Source organism: Pelodiscus sinensis, chromosome 12 (assembly GCF_049634645.1).
Source record: "Pelodiscus sinensis isolate JC-2024 chromosome 12, ASM4963464v1, whole genome shotgun sequence".
Lineage (NCBI taxonomy): Eukaryota > Metazoa > Chordata > Testudines > Trionychidae > Pelodiscus > Pelodiscus sinensis.
This window is the reverse complement of record NC_134722.1, coordinates 31,810,075-31,830,292: the sequence shown is the minus strand read 5'-3', so window position 1 is coordinate 31,830,292 and position 20,218 is coordinate 31,810,075. Positions and strand designations below refer to the sequence as shown.

At 43.0% G+C, this 20,218-nt stretch overlaps 1 long non-coding RNA gene across 1 annotated transcript; it reads left to right on the top strand.

The window, feature by feature from the left end:
- The first annotated feature begins 1,351 nt into the window (after window positions 1–1,351).
- Window positions 1,352–7,492, top strand: LOC142831157 (uncharacterized). Its single transcript, XR_012906825.1, has 3 exons — window positions 1,352–1,696; window positions 5,259–5,366; window positions 6,356–7,492. It is a non-coding gene; the product is annotated as an uncharacterized LOC142831157 (long non-coding RNA).
- The last annotated feature ends 12,726 nt before the right edge of the window (window positions 7,493–20,218 follow it).

The window sequence follows — 20,218 nt, the reverse complement described above, 5'->3', positions numbered from 1 at the left end:
ATCCCCCAGTTCCTGGCCTCCAGCCTCCGAGCGGGGAAGCACTCACCTCCCAGTTCCTGCACAGCCGCAGGAAGGGGCCAGGAGATGAGTGTTCCCCTGCCCGGAGGCTGGCGGCTGCACTGGAACCTGGGTGGTGAGTGGCTAATCCCCTCCCCCCCCCCCCCCCGCACCGTAAATATACCAGCAGCAAATATACCCCCGGCACAGAAAAGTCTTGTATACCCCGCAGGTTATATTCGTGCGTGGGGCATACAAGATTTTTTTTTTTTTACTCAAATAGAAAAAAACACGGGGTATATTCAGTTGCGGGGTATATTCGCTAAATTACGGTACTAGTTTTCTGGAGGCATTATTTCCTAGTAGATAGTGCACTGGCATTGGAGTCAGGTGAACAGAATTCTATTCCCAGCTTCATCACTGGTTTCCTGGGTAACTTTGTACAAGTAATTCCTTCCTGAGACTCAGTTTCTCTGTCTATAAAATGGGGATAATGCTACTACCTTTACTTTGAGATTTGATTAAAAAGTGTGATATAAAAGATAAGCTATTATTATTATTATTTATTATTATACCAGCAGTAAATGATGGTTCCACTGCACTGGTGAAGCTGTGTTGGCTGATGCATTGTAAAAATGCAGCTGAGGTTATAACCAAGCTCTTCTCAATGCTGGGAATTAGCACTGAGAAGATGAATGCTCAGTATTTAAGAATCCTTAAAATAGTTTGGTAAAATGAATTCTCACAAATACAATAACAAAATTGTAATGGCTTCTCTCAATCTTACAGAACTGATTTTCCCCTCCTTATCACTTTCATGGCAGTGCCAGCCTTCTCTGTTTTGAAAGGATAACTGTGTAGCTAGCCATTCAAATACCATCCACTTCCAATACAAGTCAGTGGATTCTGCCTGTCTGAGGGTATTTCTGGCGTCTTCTCTTTTCTCCACTCCCCTTCTGAAACAAAATAAAACAAAGCTGAATGGGTTTAATTTTGTCAGGAGTCTGAAGTAATTGTCAGCTAAAAGCATAAAGTCCTGGTTTTATGAGCTACTTATCTCAAAGTGCTTCTTTCATATGGAAAAATTAGATGTTGAGAACAATAACAAGAATAAAACAAAATTAAGAACCTGGGCAACAAAACAAACAAAACCAAACCCTTGGCCTAAATTTTCAAGAGTGACTAGTGACTTCTAGTATCTCTGTTTTTGGATGCTCATCTTGAGAAACCAGTAAGGGGGCTAATTTTTACACAGCACTGAACACTTACTGTCTAAAATATCAGGCTCCTTTTGGATGACTAATGGGAAACACTCTTAAACTGAGGCACTGAATATCATCAGTCAGCGGTGGAAAATTACAGCCCCAGATTTCACAGCAGTGAATAGCTTAGGCACAAGTCAAGCTCAGACCCATGGCTGTAAGGTCTTGCCAGAAACTGATCATAAACATTATTAGTAAATACATTAGCAGAGTGATTCAACCCAGCCAATTGCTGGAGGGCTAGAGTTTGTAGATGTGGGGAGTGTAGGGTATGAATGAAATGCTGCTGATTTTGAGAGTCATGACTTATTCAAGCAGTCAAATAATGTAAATATAGGACGCTCTATGTAACAGACTGTTGGCCCTTCATGTTCCAGTGAAAGCTGCTATGTCTTTTTGCTGGAAGCCATTTTGTGCCAGCATCCTTGGGGAACCAGGTAAGCATGGGGCCGGGGGCCTGCGGGTGTTGGGGGCTTGAGAGGGGCTCAGAAGGGGGGAGGCTGGGCACTGAGTGTTTGTAGAGTTGTCAGGTGCCCAGCATTTTCGTGTCCTGGCCGGGGAAAAATGCAGAGAATACCGGACATCTCAGGTGTCCGGTATTCTCTGAATTTTTTTTTACTGGACAAGAGGCGAAAATACCAGACCGTCCGGGTGAATACCAGACACCTGGCAACCCTACTTATAGGTCTGTACACGGGTTGCGGGGTGTGAAGGGTGCAAACACCCTCCTATAGTATCCCAAGTAAGAATGTGAGCCTCCCTCCCCCATGTGCTGGCTGGCCGGGGGAAGGCTGGGGCTGATTTTCCCCTGTTCCCCAGGAGTGAGGCCGGGGTTAGGTCAGGGGTGGGCAATAATTTTTGCCTGGGGGCCACCCCAGAAGGGGTGGGGCCTAAACAGGAAGGGGCAGGGCTAACCCACTCCCAGACTATGATTGGTCTGGGGGTGCAGGAGCCCTTTGCCCCCCCCTTTCCACTAGGCACCCATGAACTGGAAGAGGCCAATCAGGGCCTGAGGGCAGGGGAGCACAGGAAGCCTCCTTCCACCCTGCAAGGAGCACATGGCACGCAGGCTACTCACAGGGCAGGGGCAGGGTGGAGGAAGCTTCATGCAGCTCCCCAGGCCCTAATTGGCCTGTGGGTAGGGGAGCACGCAAAGTCTCCTCCGCTCTCCCACCCTCCCTGTGAGCAGCCCGCAGCACTTCAAAGTGCCATGTGCTCCTCGCAAGGTGGGAGGAGGCTTCGCGTGCTCTCCCACCCACGGCCAACTAAGGCCTGGGGCTGGGGGAGTGCGCAAAGCCTTCTCCGCTCCCCCGCCCCTAGGCCTTAATTGACTTGGGGGTAGGGTTCCCAGATGGTTTCAACAAAAATACCAGACACACTTGTAATTTAGATTGTGATGTAATTCATCTTATTTAGAAAATACCAGACATTTATATTTTCTCAATTTGTTTCATGAAGAGAGAGCTCAAATACTGGACTGTCTGGTTCAAAACGGAACACCTGGCAATCCTACTTGGGGGCAGAGGAGCAGCAGGGCCTCCATGGGCCGGATCCACCCGCTTGGAGGGCCAGATCTGGCCTGCGGAGGCCCTTTTGCCAACCCCTGGGTTAGGCCTTACTCTTAGTGGAGTAGTGGGAAATCAGCCCCAGCCTTTCCCTGGACAGTTGCATACTTCCTTTCCCTGGCCAGCTGCATACTTACTTGAGGGATCATTGGGGGTGGTGTTTGCACCTTTGAGGGCCACATTTACAAAAAATCACGCACACACACACACACAGAGAAATTCCTGTGTATGGGCCTGCTTTAAGCAGACAAAGTTGCTGGCTAATGATTAACTGTAAAAGGCTTGGTACGAGAAGGGAATGCTGTAGGGATGTGTTGTGTGTCTCCTGCAGACTAGGAGTTGGTTTTCTTTGTCTGGAGTGGAGTTATTGCTCTGTAAAAGGCTAACAATTAATGGCAGAGGTCTCAGCAGCAGCCTGTGAAAGACATGAGAATTTATAGGAAACAATAAAGTAACAATAAATTAAAGATTAAATATCAATAGCCTGCAGCTGTAGCACCCACTCTCTATGTCCTTACATAGTAAAAGCTAAGCAGGGTTGGTAAGGGTCAGTACTTGCATTGGAGACCTCCAAAGCATATCTGTATGCTGCAGATAGGGGTGCTGGTCAGTCAGAAGCTGACCTTTCCCCTAAGCCTCTGCTGAACCAATGTTCCAGCCTGGTGGTAATAGTCGCTGCCAGAGGCACAGTCTTTCAGAAGAGCTGTAAATAATGAAACTCTGACCATCTATGGCCATTAAAGATCCTGGTTCTCAATCCAGGTTCTTCCGTGTCCCCTTTACCAGGCTCTGCCAACATACATAGCAGATGAAACTGGCCCTCAGCATAGGGACGGCACAGCACAGCAGAATGGCTGTATGCTTCCCTCCCCTTGCAATCCCCAGCATATGGCATGCCAAGGGTGCAGTTGGGGTAGGAGGAGATTAACAGGAGGCATGTGACTGAAGTATACTAGGCTGCTGTGACTGCTGTTAGACACACATGTAGAACTACTCTAGCTTGCTTCAGGGTCGCTCGTCTCTCTGATGGTTGACAGAATCAGAGAGAGGAGTACAAAGGTGGCATAAAGCCCAGTCTGTTCCCCCAGTCCGAATTCAGTTTAGCTGCAGCTGAGATTCAAGGCCCCCCTCCCTGTGTGCGGGTGTGTTTTTTAAAGCAGTTAATCCTGGTTTTCTGGCAAAGTGCACACGGGCCCAGAAGGGGGTGCCCACTTTTATTGACCTTACCCCATTGTGAACATGAAAAGTACTTTAAGATCATCAGAGACCACGTTTTATAATTTTGGTTTATCAGTATGAATCTTGGTTGTGATTATGCAGCTGAGAGTCAAAACAGTATTTATACCACCCTTCATCATTACATATCCAATATGTTGTGTATTGGGTTGTAGATATAGCTCTTGTTGTTATAGTAACAGAGTTAGGTCACAGGGGTCAGCCCAGCTAGTTTGGGCTGGTTCTAGTTAGTTCTCTGTTATGCAATAAAATGGACACTTGCAACTACTCAAGCTCTCTGGGTGCGTCTAGACTGGCAAGATTTTGTGCAAAAGCAGTCGCTTTTGCGCAAAAACTTGCCAACTGTCTACACTGGCCGCTTGAATTTGCGCAAGAGCACTGACTTTGTAATGTACAAAATCAGTGCTTCTTGTGCAAATACTTTCATGCTCCCGCTTGGGAAAAAGCCCTCTTGCACAAGAATATTTGCTCAAGAGGGCCAGTGTAGACAGGGAAGAATTGTTTTGCACAAAAAAGCCCCGATGGCTAAAATGGCGATCGGGGCTTTCTTGCGCAAAATCGCGTCTAGACTGGCCATGGATGCTTTTGCGCAAAAGCACTTTTTGCGCAAAAGCATCCATGCCAATCTAGACGCGCTTTTGCGGAAATACTTTTAACAGAAAAACTTTTCTGTTAAAAGTATTTCCGCAAAATCATGCCAGTCTAGACGCAGCCTCTGTTTCTTCTCTACTGTGGAACTCCACACAACATAATACTATACTTGCCATGCAGGGATAGCAAGCTAGGCTACAAATGTTTGAGAAGTTTTAAGTATATATTTGTACGTAATAGCCTAGTGTCTTGGTATCTTAAATCCAACTGTACAGAACTTTGAAAATGAGGAACAATATTACTAGCACAATTCAGAAATCTCTATAAGTGATCTGAAATACGTTTTCTGTAAATAATAATGTCATGGTACCACAGGACCTACCAGGGCTTGAATTAAGAGCAGACATTTCCCATTTCTAGTATTCTTGGGTTGTGAGGTAGTAAAATATAAACATATCACTAGTGAGGGAGTGAATATTTTTCCCCTTTCACCCGAAGCCAGCACAGTGAAAGCTTTGTTAGCTGACACTCATGGTGAATGGGGGTTACCGGTTAATTGAATGTACCGGATAACAAAGCTTATTGCTGTGCTTCCACCCCCTACCAGCAAATCCCGCTCCTGGGAGCCCGAGGCAGGATGAGGAAGAAGGAGGCGCATGCTGATGTCAACCAGCAATGCCAGCTGTCAGAAGCCCCACAACAGCAGGCTGGAAAGGTGGGAATCAGGCGCACACTCCTGAAGATGTGGTGGAATTATGGCTGGGGGCAATGCCGGTTAAAGTTTTTGGGTTAACAGAGTGCTAGATAACAAAGCTTTCACTGTATATTTTAAGGGGTTAGAGGAGAGATAAATCGGTACTCTGGCAGATTGTTTGGAGGGGCAGCTGAGTTGGCTGTGTGAGCCATGAAAAACAGCTGATTTTCTCATTTTTCCCATATAGCTATAAATACATTCACATATAAATATTGTACTCTCATTTCTTTGTATAGTACAGTGTAGTAAAGCCTGTAGGCTCTCCTCAGCTGGAGCAATTGTGCAATCTGGTCCAAGACTCCCAAGTTACCAGCCCCCAAATCCCTCACCTTGCCATCACCCTGCCCTCTCACTCCCATGGCACCTGATCCCCCGAGGATGTGGCTTTGGGGATCACCGTGGGGGGAGCTGGCACCATGCAGCAGCAGTCAGACCCCCCCCCCCACTCCTTGCAGCAGCAGGTGCTGTGGGGAAGCAGAATGCAGTAGAGCGAGTGCACTCAGTGTGCTCTGCTTCCTCATGGCTCCTGCTGCTGCGAGGTGTATGTGTGCGGGAAACTGCTGCTATTGCACTGTATCAGGCCTTCCTGGTGATCCCCAAAGCCATGTCTTCAGGGGGTCATGTGCCGTGGGGTAAGTGGGCTGGGCTATGGCAGGAAGGGGAAGGACTTGGGGGCCAGTAACGGACAGTTCTCCCCCCTCCCCCACCAACACACTGGTAGCAATGTGAACAAGTCATCTATGAAATTTTAGTTTGTACTGACTTTGCTAGTGCTTTACATGTAACCCGTTGTAAAACTGGGCAAATATCTAGATGAGTTGATGTAGTCCCTGGATGATGTCTGTGTACCCCTAGAGACATGCATGCCCCTGTTTGAGAGCCAATGGGCAAAGTGCAGGTGTAGCAGTCAGAGATGCTTGATAAAAGAAAATTGTCACTCTGCTCCACAGTATGTTACATGGCTTCCCATTTTATGATCTGCCAATCACCTCTGCATGCAATTATTATCAGACACAGAAGACGTGCATACACCATTCAGTTCTCAAGCAGAAGATGCAACAGTAGCTTTAACACAGGATGAGAACATAGCCCCAGGAAGGGAGAACATCTGAAAAAGCCCCAGCACGTGAGACAAAGACCAAGAGATATTCATCTCACAGCTGTATTGCCTTGTGTTTAAGCACTACAGATTATACAGTGTAATGCATGGGTGATAAAGCAACATTTCCATTTGGGAATCTGGATGATTTAATCATCACACCCTCCTCCCCTCTCCCTACCTCCATCCTCAAGTCTTCCAGTGATTGGGTTTTACAGCAATATTCCTTCTTGCCTATGTGTTAAAAGATACAAACATCATCTTTGTTTAAATTCACCGGGAGAGTGATAACTTCAATTTAAAGTCAATGAAAAATAATTCTGAGTCATTTCCTGGATGATTATTTGAGAGATCGTGGTCAAAGCGTTCATACAGCACAGCTCAAAAGCAAAGGGGAAACAATTCAAGGCGAAATGTTAGAAGGAGGGTTAAAGTATTTAATAATGGCCAAGATGCTGCTACCAAAAATAATCTTTATTAAGATTAGAAACACGACATGCTTTTAGTCCAGTAATAAACCTACAGTGACTTGTCAGGGTGATGTTGTGGCTTTTTCCTTTGCTCTTATGGAGCGGCGTATTGATTAGACTGTGAAGTAATACGACAACAGCTGAAGCTCAGATAGCAAATATGTGTTGAATTGATCTCCTTTACTAAGGCCCCTCCTCCCCAGGGTTATTTATAGCAGAAGGAATGGCTTTGAAAAATAACTTTGATAAACCTTACCTTGTAGCACCTGTTTAAGCGCTGGAGAAGAAAGCAGCCCCTAGTTTGTTAACTGTAAGTATTGGAAATAGAAGTGATGTGTACATAATAATATTATGATTCATACAAACCTCTTTTCAGCCAACTCGATATATTTCATTACCTCCTTTCCAGCAGATGTATTGATTTTTGTTTTGTGGCTTTATAACACAATTTCAAGGCTGTTGTAGTTTAATGAGCCATGTTCTTATGACGTTTAAAAAGATTTGAAGCAGTTGTTGAAATAAATATTATGGATTGCCCATCTCTTGTCACGTCCTCTTTCTCTTACCCATATAAACCTAGCATAAAAATGAATAGGGCATCCAGCTATGCAGCTTTTTGTGCTTGAGATCAAAGTGCTTACTGGAGAACAATAGCAGGCCACACTTATGTGTTCATGACCACACACAGCAGCACCTGCAGAGCAGTAAAATGTCACTGTTGCTTCTGCAGTTTGAGCACAGAGGAAGCAGCACTGAGGTGGCAGATGATTCTAATAATACTTGATGTGAATTGATGGGGAAGGAGGACCATAACACAGAGGGCTTTTTATTATAAGCCTTGACTTCCCAAGCTGTGAACAACAGAATACTGCACCTGTGGACTTTCTTCCAATCAACCATTATGGAAGCTGACAGATTTTATTAACTTAAGGAACAACTTTTCAACATTGGAGATTTGTAGTTTGTTTTGGAGTCATGTGAAAAAGAACACAGGGAGGTGTTTCTATATTTCTCAATGTTCGTATATTTTAAATAGAGCTTTAAATACTCTGCTTTTTTAAACTCATTTAAAAAAAATTGGAGGGACATTTACTGAGAATCTTTTCTTTTTTTAATCCAAAAGATATTTTTCTGGTCACTTTTATTCAGCATTTTGAGGCTTTCATTAGATGTTAATGAGGAGAGTTGAAACAGCATACACATTTGTTCCCTCACTACTTAAAAAGAGACATTTGATAGACTTCAAAATTTGATAAATGTTCCAACAGTCCTGCTGGTGAGAATTACACTCTGGCTGACACTGTGCAACCCCACTAGCCTCAATACGAGGGTGCAAGGCAGACTTTGGCCCTTGATGTCACTTTGTGCATCTAGTGCATACTTCACTTAGGTTAATGTTAATTAGTCATATGAACTGTGTCCTGTGTTTCCTTCTCAAGCTTGGTATCTGTTCCTCGCAAAGCTTCTTCTGAAGTTTTCACTTATAACGCATCCAGGGTCACTTCATATTGCCCGGGGCCATGCATTTTCCCCACATCTGTATGTTTGCACTTGTCTTGTTCTATCATCTGAATAACTGAAGAAAAAAATTCAAACATCAGAAAATGAAGTGAGAGATGAATCCTGTTTTTGTTATAGATTTTTCTCTGCTGTTTCTCTCTTCTTTCAGTGTTTATAGAAGCAGTGAGTAGCATACCTGTTTCCCACACTTGTAGATGTGGAGGCCCCATAAATAGCAGGATTTTGCGGTTCTGCTGCATAAGGGGGTGGTATATGCACCCCCACACAGCATGGGATCCATCTCCGTAAGCTCCCTCTGCAACTGCAACCAGAGGAAAGCAGGGTGAGGCTGAGCAGGATGGGATGAGGAAAGGATCAGGCCAGTGAAAATACCATTGTATGGATCCCACGCTTCAGTACTTCCCTAATGGTTTTGATTAGGTTTCTACCTTTCTCCCTGCTTTGGAACAGCTCAGGAAGGGCTGAGGACTGCAACGGTGACATTAAACTACTTTTCTGCCTTCCCATCCTAGGCCTTTCAGCTGTGGGGCTGGCCTCCGGGATGAATTAGAGCTGCCTCAGGATTTCTCTGTTCAAGTGTCCAGCTTTTGTGCTCCCCTGCCCTGCCAAAGCACCAGAGAGGTGTGCTTTAATAGCCCAGAGGATGAGGCCCTTGCTACTCTGTCCAAAACCACAGCCCTTACTCACACAAAACTCCCCACTGCTGTCTGGAGTGAACAAAGAGCAGGATTTGATCCGTGATTAAGATTAGTGCAGTGATATGTTTAGTAAACAGAAATACCAGGTCCAATCCTGCTCTTACAACGGTGGCAACTCTGCCACTGTTTTCAGTGAGGATAATGCAGTCTCATTGCAACAGTATGGAATCCAAACATGCCCAAGGCTTTGCATAGATACAGCTAAAAGCCCCAATTTTTACAGGGCCTAAAGCATGATATAACGCTGGAGGAAGAATAACATAAAATGAAGTCAGGATATGATACATTTGGGACATTTTTTCATCTTTATATGCAAATAACTTTTACAGCAATTGCATTTTGGAAGTCAGTTTTGCTTCTTTTTAGCTAGAGGATTAGTGAACCTTGTAACTTGTGTGGTATTAATGGCCAAGTGTTGACAACTCAAACATTAAGTTGATCAAATCATGATTATTAGCTAGGAGCATAGAGCTTTCTGGTTATTCTTTATGTTCTAAAAAAGAATGAGATCATTTTTAAGTAAAGTGAGCATACAAAGTAGTTGATAGACTATTACTCTTTGCACAAACAGATGGGAAGCATGGCTTTAAATTTAATCAAAAGACAGACAGGTAGTATTTTTGCATAATTCAGATGGAGACTCTTTTCACAGAGAGAGAGGAAATAGCTGCTTAATATTCAGTAGTTTCTACCCCAATAGAGAGAAATATTTTCTAGATAGCCATTCTATTTTTATCATTGCTAATATCTCTATTAGAATATATAAAATTCACTTTCCAGCAAAATATTTACTTGCTGCATTATTTTGTTAATTACAAGATTTGTGGTCTGTGTGTTGTTTTTTTTTTTTAACTTCAGCAATTAATGTAACAGTCCAGCACATTGAGAAATATAGATGCAGATAAAACATGTAAGTAGTTAACTGCTTTAACAATCCAGGAGTCATGGATCTCTGACCATATGCTTTTTAGCTAATCCTTTAGAAAAGATTTCGATATCAGTTGTTTCTCTTTCCCCTCCCAGAGCATAATACCTGGTAACCTAAGCACATACAATCTGTTTCAGGAGAAGGACTCAGGCAAGTGCAGCCACTGATGTGTTTTAATGTCACTACAGAGATTATATTACCTTCCTAGAAACAAAATCTCCCCCGCCCCAAATGGAAGTCCCTTGATACCCCCATCAGAGACCACTTGCTATGCAGAGTTTTGTGAAGCAATCAAAATTAATTCACAGTGATCTTTCACCTAGAACCCCCAGCTTCTAATAATGGACTTTCTCAACAGGTGCTCATTGTGGCAGTTTGACTTCAAATCGCCAGACTAAAGATTTTATTCTTTAGCCATATTTAAAAAAATGCTGAACTTGTAATTTGCTAATCTTTAGCAGCTGCCAGGAAAGGCACACCTGCCTAAAAGAATGATGACTTGTGTCTTTGAAATGCAAAACCTAAAAATGTTTCCACATTTGTTTATTTCATTGCTTATAAATGAGATTGTATTTAATAATGGGAAAACCTGTCTGAAGAACAATGCTGTGAAATACTTAGTCACATAAGTGATTGGGTCATTCAGTCGCTCCTCCAGCAAATCTTCTTTTGCAAACAATGGGAGATTTGCTTGAGTAAGAAATGTGTGGTTCAGTTCAGTGTAAAATGAAACAAAAGTAAAATAAGAAGGGTCTAAGAAAATAAGAAATTAAAAGGCAAAATTAATGGGTTACAATTGCGGTGATTTTTTTTGTATGATATATTTGACCTTTTGTAGACTTACATTAAATAGCCTTACGGTGGACTGTGAAACTAAAATGAAAACCAGGCAGGGAGGGTTAGTGTTGACAAAGGAGGAAGGAGGTTAAACAGGTCTGCCACAGAAATAATTTAAAACTTTTTTTAAATTGTTCTGTGAAAACCTTTCAGTATATATTGGTTTATGGAAGAGACCTCAAAATATGACACCACTAAAACTATCCTTGCATCATAGGCTTTCTCAATATACAAAAGTTACGTTGCTATTACTATTTCCAGTATAATTATAGTGGGATTACCTCTCAAGTATAGAGGCCGTTATCGAGCTGTTCACATACAGCAAGGCACTAAACTCTATGGCTGCGTCTAGATTGGTATGATTTTCCAGAAATGCTTTTAACTGAAAACTTTTCTGTTAAAAGCATTTTCAGAACAGAGCGTCTAGATTGGCACGGACGCTTTTCTGCAAAAGCACTTTTTGTGGAAAAGCGTCCGTGCCAATCTAGACGTACTTTTCTGCAAAAAAGCCCCGATCGTCATTTTCGCGATCGGGGCTTTTTTGCGCAAAACAAATCTGACTACACTGGCCCTTTTGCGCAAAAGCTTTTGTGCAAAAGGACTTTTGCCCGAACGGGAGCAGCATAGTATTTCTGCAAGAAGCACTGATTTCTTACAGTAGGAAGTCAGTGCTCTTGCGGAAATTCAAGCGGCCAGTGTAGACAGCTGGCGAGTTTTTTCCGGAAAAGTGGCTGATTTTCCGGAAAAACTGGCCAGTCTAGACACAGCCTATAGATATGTCATCTTTATAATGCTGTAAATGCATCCATACTAGGACTTGTACTGGTATAATTATTTCAGTGGCTCTCTGGTGGCTACTGTACCCCTTTCAGGATACCCCTAAATTTCACCTTAGCTTAAAAACAACTTCTTACAAAATCATACATAAAAATACCAAAGTGTCACAGCACACTATCACTGAAAAGTTGCTGGCTTTCACATTTTTATCATTTAATTATTAATAAATCCATTGGAACATAAATATTGTGTTTACAGTTCAGTGTATAGAGCAGTATAAAAAAGTCATTGTCAGTATGAAATTTTAGTTTGTACTGACTTTGCTAGTGCTTTTTATGTAGCCTGTTGTAAAAGTAGGAAAATATCTAGATGAGTAGATTATCCCCAACAAACCTCTGCATACCCATACAGTACATGCACCCCTGATTGAGAACCACTGAACTATTCCATTAGACAACCCTACTCTCTTGACAGAAATAATTATACCCATACAAAGCAGACCTTCTAATGTTGGTGATATGACAGAATGATGTATTCTGAGCTACTTATAGGCAACCAAGAAGTAAAAGGAAAAGAAAATTTTACAGGTGAAGGGAAAAATGAATTAAAATGATAGTTAAGCATACTTCTGTGCTGGATGCTCACCACACTGGAGCGTTAAGGAAAGAAATCCACACTGAATTTATTTTTGCTTTGTGTGTCACCTATTCAGGACTGGCTAGACTCCACCGGGTCCTAGGTTATGTGGTGGGCTTGGCTACAGCCCCCCGCAGAAGGGATGGGGCATTGGGAGAAAGGGTGGGGCTATGGGCAGTCAGCCATCAGCACCACCCAGACTGCATTGGGCCTCCCCCAGTTAGTCCTCAGCGTCGCCCAGACCGTGTCACCTGGACCCTTTAAATTGCCTCTGCAGCCCATTGCCTCAAACCCTTTTAAATCACTGGGTCTTGGGGCAACTTCTCCTTTTGCCCCTCCCTTGGGGGCAGCCTACATCTATTAGATGATACTTTCAAGAAGTCAGAAAGAGTTTGCATTTGTGTGACTATTGCGGTTGATTTTTATATCAATAATACATTTGTATTTCAATAACACCATTTATCCAAGAATCTCAAAGTGCTCTACAAACATTAACAAATTAAATCTCAGACAGCTCTGTTCTTTGCAGAGTTGCTGTCACATCCTGAGACTACCAAAACTTCAACAAAGGGATAAGGTAACATCTTTTATTGGATCAACTTCTTTTAGTGAAAAAGATAAGCTTTCCAGTAAAGATAGAGATTCTTTAGGTCTCTGAGGGTCTTTGCTATGTGGGGCAGGTAGGTAAAAAATTAAAATACAGCAAGAGCATAGCAAAGTTCCAGAGGGTTTCTCTGAATACAAGAATAGTTTAGGGAGGCCCTGATTCTGAAATCTAAAATGATGCTTACATTCACTGTCCTGGCAAAAGCAGCCCATATCCATTAAATCCACATCCACACGAAAGCAACATGCAGGCTATCTACCCACTGGGAGGTTCTGTTTGTACATTTATTCAAACTGCTCCCTGGCAGTGATGTAGTGCTACAATTTTACAGTTCAGGAGCTTTGTATAAATGGTCTCAAGCTGGTAATTCTATTACATGTGAGAGTCTCCAAACTCTATCGTGTGATGTCGTCATGAAATAAAATGCCCATGGTCAAAACTTAACTAACATTTTACCTCTCAATTTCATCTAACTGAAAGTGAGGCTAACCTAAAATATCAGTGTCAAACTCAGCTTTTTTTATGCCAAGCTTTAAACTAAGTAGAAGGCACATCCCAAGCCCACATGTAGTTAGTCAAATGTTCTAAAGGCTTGAGTCACCATTTCATGACTCCAGTTTCAGGTAGGTGCACAACTGTCCTGGAACTAAAAGAATGAAGCCGTAAAAGAGGAGTCATGCAATGGGAAACCAAGCCAGTCATTTTGCCCAAAGAAAAAATTTGCAATTTGAGCACAAACAACATTTGATTTGCATTCACCAGCCCCATGCCTGGACACCAAATGCAAACAAATGTTGTCATCACAAATATGCAGACCACTCAAATATAGTCTCTGTGTCACAGAAACTGCACACAAAGATCCATGCTGCTATGCAATAAGCAAGCAAAAAACCCTCAACAATTTGATCCTACCTCCTAAGGGGCAAGACTTAGTGGTACAGTAATACACTAGCTACTTCGGGGCTGCTCCATACATCCAATCTACCTGGACGATCAGACTTGGTTGATGATGGTTTTCCATTGTCAAAATATGGCATAGGAGCTAGCGTGCACCAGTGAATCTAGCCTAGTCTGGAGAAACACATTCCAACCGAGTAAAAAGAGATTCATTCTGATTGGGGCCACTCCCTATCCATCCCCTGCAGGCAGCAAGCCTGTCCTGGCCCCTTCCCTAGTCCTCCACAGGGCTAGACACCTTCTGCCCTCTGTAACTGTCTCTGCCCTCCTCCATTATTTCTGAGGGCAAGGGATCGGCTGAGGCACCCTCAGCCTGTGCTATGCTCCTGGCCCTCTGCAGTCCATACAGAGCAGCACATATGGGCTGGGTGCTATCAGGAGCACCCACAAGCTGCTCAGCACCTGAAGAACTGCAGCTCAAAACTCACCCCCAGTGTGTCTCGGAGGGAGTGGCTGGGAGGGCTTCCCTGACAGTGTGGCAGCAGAGCTGTTGCCTGCTTCACTGAGCCCCATCTGCCTAGGTAGATGGGTATAACTGCCCTGGTGCTGGAGATAGCGGCTTCTCCCAAGATAAATATTGCCCTGAAACCTGTTGGGGTGTATAAGAGTGTATATAAGAGTAAGTGTGTAAAAGGTGGAACGAGTATCTGCAATACAGGAACCCTTCTACCCCATCCACACCTGGCTTACCTGTTCCTTTCTAACATAACCTTGTGAGCCTGGCTGCAATTTTTATCATTGTAGATACCTCCCTGCAGAACAGCAAAGATTTACTCAAGCCACTCGGAGTCAGTGGCATCTCTGAGATTGGAATCTAAGGGGCCAATTCTCTTCCTATGTGTAAAACAGGATTGACTCCTTAGAAATCAATTGAGTGACACCAGCTTGAAGCCACAGTGCACTAGCTTGCTGTGCAGTAGCAGCCCATTTGGGGACTGTTCCAGAATGCAGTTTAACTGGAGTATTGGAGCATTCTGTCCAATTCTGGGCCCCCAATTACAGAAGGGGTGTGGACACATTGGACGAAGTCCAGCAGAGGGCAACAAAAATTATTAGGCTGGAGCACATGATTTATGAGGAGAGGCTGAGGGATTTGGGCTTATTTAGTCAACAGAAGAGAAGGGGGGTGGTGGTATTTGATAGCAGCCTTGAACTCTCTGAAGGGGGTTTCCAAAGAGGTTGGAGAGAAGCTGTTCTCAGTGGTGACACACTCCTGAACAAGGAGCAATAGTCTCAAGTTGCAGTGGGGGAGGTCTAGGTTGGATAGTAGGAAAAACTATTTCACTAGCAGAGTGGTGAAGCACGGGAACGGGTTACCTAGGGAAGTGGTGGAATCTCCATTCTTAGAGGATTATAAATCCTGGTTTGACAAAGCCGTGGCTGGGATGGTTTAGTTGGGATTGGTCCTGCTTTCAGCAAGGGGTTGGACTTGATGACCTCCTGAGGTCTCTTCCAGCCCTAGGATTGTATGATTCTATGACTTAATACCATCTGTAATATGCCAAATTGCACTCTGGGAGTGTCAGTGTGCATGGCAGGTTGATGCACTGGTGATTCATACCTTGGCTTGCAGCAAGTAACTTGGGGTATGTCTACACTAGTCCCCTAGTTCGAACTAGGGAGGCTAATGTAGGCATTCGAAGTTGCAAATGAAGGCCGGGATTTAAATATCCCGGGCTTTATTTGCATCTTCCCGTCCGGTTGCCATTTTGAAATTTCACTAGTCTGGACTAACTGCCTGTGGCTACATGCAGCAGGGAGCCAGTAGTTCGAATTAAAGCCCCTAATTTGAACTACTGTTAAACCTCCTTGCAGGAGGAATAACAGGTAGTTCGAATTCGGGCTTTAATTCGAACTACCAGCTTCCTGCTGTGTGTAGTCGCGGGCAGTTGTCCAGACTAGTGACATTTCAAAATGGCGACCGGACGGGAAGATGCAAATAAAGCCCGGGATATTTAAATCCCGGGCTTCATTTGCAACTTCGAATGCCTACATTAGCCTCCCTAGTTCGAACTAGGGGGGTTAGTGTAGACATACCCTTGGGTAGACAAACTTTGAGTAAAAAAGGAAGCCAGTCTAAGTTCTCAGCTCCAGTACTTAAGCCACACTCCTTCCAGAGCTAAAAACAGAAACTAGGAGTAGCTGGGCAAATAATGGATGTCTCAGATCTTTGGCAGTGGCAGAAAGCTTTTATAAAAAAAGAATCATTTCATGTCAGTTCAAAAAAGGGAATTTTTGAAAATTTTGAAAAGTCAGGAAAAACTTATTTTGGATATTTTTCTTAAACCACTTTAAATGTTTTAAATTACAAAAATAAAATTCAAGTGAATTTAGAAATTAAAACTCACTTTATACTGAAAAATAAAGAATTTTTTTTTTTAAAAGTCATATTCTTTTGTCCCTCCTCCCCCAATGAATAATTTGATGAAATCAACACAAATTTACAAACCATTTTGGCATAGCTGAATCTGCGTCTTTCCAGATAAGTTTCAGCCAAAAAAATTTACCTAACTCTATCCAGGAGTCCTGCTGTTTGTTCCCTTGCCCTCAATGCATGCCTGTCAGTGCTATTATTTATTTATATAATGACAGTAATATGTGTGGTGCTTAATAGGAAGAAGTATTCTAGAAGTTAGAGGAGAAGTATATTCTTCCTAGAACCTGTTTTATTAGATATGCCTTTCTTTTTTCCCCTTTTCTTTTTCCCATTAGTCAGCTCAAGGGGATTTAAGAGATTTGCTGTTTAAAGGGTCTGTCCTTCAGCACATATTAATGCTAATGGGAGTTGTGCATATACTTGTTGAGAAAACTTCCTCTTCAAAGTGTTGGGTGAAATGTATATAAAATATTGATAGTTGCACACTTGGATTTCACTTTAGGAAGTGTCTTCTGGAAAAGAAACACAACTATAGGCCATGGCTGAGATCCAGAAACCAGCCAACATCAAGAAGCTCAGATCTTTGCTATATATAAATTAGGCATAAATTAGTTCATGAAGGGACAGTTCTAATGAAAAAAGGTCAACTCAAGTGACATAGAAGTCATGTCAAATACAGCACTACCAACTGAAGGCTACTATTTCACTTTGATATTTCTACATCATGAGAAAAATCCCCTCCAAGTTTAACATGCCTGTAACAATCACACAAGAAAAAACAACAGTTCAAAAGAATAATATAGTACCATTTATCCATTATAGACTATGGCCTGAATTCTATAGTGTACTCTGTTGATTCAAGGGTACTGTCTGTACAAAGCTCACTGCATGATTGAGGCCTTAGCTTTCAGTGGGGTTCTGCATATCGTAAAATGTCACTGATTAGCCATCAGTGTTTCTTAACATCTTAGGGTATGTCTACACTAGCCACCCTAGTTCGAACTACCGTTACTCTTCGAATTAGGAGCTTTAATTCGAACTATCTAGCCCATGCCTCGTGTAACCGCGAGCAGGTAGTTGGAACTACGGGGCATTTAAAAATGGCGGTGCCCGGGAACATGCAAATAAAGCCTAGGATATTTAAATCCCGGGCTTCATTTGCAAATTTGAATGACTACATTAGCCACCCTAGTTCGAACTAGGGTGGCTAGTTTAGACATTCCCTTATATTTCTGCATGGGTAATTTCATTTGGCCTTCTGAATGAGTCTTACAAACCTTTTCAGGTATGTGGGGAGGAGGAGGAGGAAAGATTGTTTAGACTACCAAACTAACCACTAAAACATCTATTAGGCATATGTGTTTTTCTCTCTGGGGAAATTATCGGCCTGTAAACCATGTGAAATGACCCCACAGAATTCATTAAAGCATATGCACTCAGAGCAAATGTCCTGCTTCTATTCAGATTTGTAGCCAAGTTAGCCCTGAGACTTTCTTACATCTACCCGTTAAGGAAATATGGCCAATGATGTATGGAGATATCTGTAAGGGTACATCTACACAGCAGGGCTAAACTTGAAATAAGCTATGCAACTCAATAAGCTTATAACGCAATAGGTTATTTTGAAATTGGGCATATGTTCACAGCACTTATTTTGAAATAGAGCACTCTACCTCCAATTTTCCTTACTTCTCGTACAGTAAGGTTTACAGAAGTTAGAGTAAGAAGCCTGTTATTTCAAATTTATTTTGAAATAACGGGGTGGCTGTGGAGACACACAATACATTATTTGGTGTTGTGTAGACATACCCTAAGTGGGTAGGCAAAGTGACCTGCAAATATACACTTGGAGTTAAAATACATCAGCGGGGAAAGCTATGTAGTAGCAGGCTATGGAATAAGCTTTTATTTAAAAATAAATTTCAAAATGGGAGCCACATGTAACTGATTTCTGCCTTAATTTGCCCACAGTCTGGAACAAGTGCTCAGACGTGTGTGTTACTCCAATTCACCCCAAGGAATATTAACTCAAGCCCCCAACAATGACATTTCATATATCGGCATTGTTAATGGCTTCACTACTGATCATTTTAGGGTAAACTCATTTGAGTTGGGTTATATACATTCTTAACTCTTTGCAGGATTGTTGTCAGTGTGTGAAAGCTTTGCAAGTAAGACTGAGCAAGTTTGTTTTCTTTTGATTGACTAGCACATTGACCTGGTATTGCTCGGGTCCTTAAAGAGGAACCCAGGGCAAGCATGTGGTAGGTGAGTTAGGGCAGGGGCTTTGGAATGTGGGGGGCTCAGAACAGGGGACTGGGGTCTGGGCTGCAGTAGTCAGGGGCGATGAGGGGCTCAGGCAGAGGGTGGAGGTGCAGGAATCAGGGTAAGGGGTGAGGAGCGGAGGGCTGGGGGTACAGGCATCAGGGCAGGGGGTTGGGTTGTGTGAGGGACTCAGGGTAGGGAGTGAAGGGTGCAGGAGTCAGGGCAAAGGATTGTGAGGTTTGTGGAACTCAGGGTAGGATGTGGAGACAAGGCAGGGTCAAGACAGGGATGTGGGGGTGCAGGAGTCAAGCCAGGAGGCAGTGCCATAACTAGATATTTTTGCATCTGAAGCAAAATATTAATTATGCGCCCCCTCTCTTTAGGTTAGCACGTTGTGCTCTTTACTTTGGCAGCTTATTATTTTTACATATTGTGTCTTTGTGCCCCTGATTATAGGGGCCAGTATGAGCGCCCTGCTTGCCCTGCCCTTGTTACAGCCCTGGCAGGGAGGCTCCCTGGGGCCAGCTGGGACAGTGGGGGCCCTGCTGTCTAGATAGTAGTATTCCCCCTGGTGCTGGCTGGGGTGCCTGCTGGGGTTGGTGTGCTTGCTGTCCCTCTCTGTTCATTCTGTAGTATAATTGCCCCTGCTATCAGACCTGTCCTTTCGATTTGATGGAAAACAATCAGATTCCAGGCACATCCCATTGTCCTGACACAACCAAACTCTTATCTTGCTATAAGTTATGCTAAGAGGAAGCTGCATACAATATTTGGTGGTCCTGGCTCTTACAATTTAGGAGGAGTTCTTGAATAAACAGACTCGGAGATGACAGACACACAATCAAAAATATATAGTACATTTTGTTATTTTGGCTTGTCCTTTGTGTTTTGCTTTCCCTGGAATGTCAGTTCTGATGTATTCACTTGAGAATAAATTCTGGTAGCCCATTGATGCTGATAGTTTTTAGGTTATTTATTTCGCAGCTCTCAGAGCCTAATGAACAAGTCCTTTGGGATAAAAAAATTCAGTTTAGCATATAGAATGCGCTCTTGGCTTTTTATACTGAGAAGGTTTTTCTAATATCCAAAAATGAAGTTTTATCACATTCTATATTTATTTCTCCCACTTTCCTAACACCAAAGTGGCTATTTGACATGGAAGGATGGTTCAACGGTTTGACCATAGGTCAGAGAAGAACAGAAAAACTTGAGTTGTAATCCATGCTTTGACAGCAGCTTCCTTCATGACCTAGGGCAAGTCCTCAACTGCTCTGCCTCTGTTTTCCCATCTATAAACTTCTGATAATGCTAACTGTCAGGCGAAGACTAATCAGAGAGCAGCCAGGGCCAGGTTCAGGATCTAGGGGTTCTTTTCCATCAATCCAACACAGAACTGGCTTGATCTCCTACTCAGTAACCTGAGAAATTTACACCCCATCCCTGAAAGACAGTACTTCCTCATTTGCAGGCACAATGTTTGATTGTAGAAAACAAACTTTTAATAAAAGGGAGGGAAGTAACTTGGCATTGATTTAGGGAAACACCACAATTAGGGTTCATACCGATAAGCCACGAGTAAAAGTCTCACTCCAAGTAGGTTGTGCAATGTCCCTTTTCTCTCAGGTTCTAAGTTCAGCAACA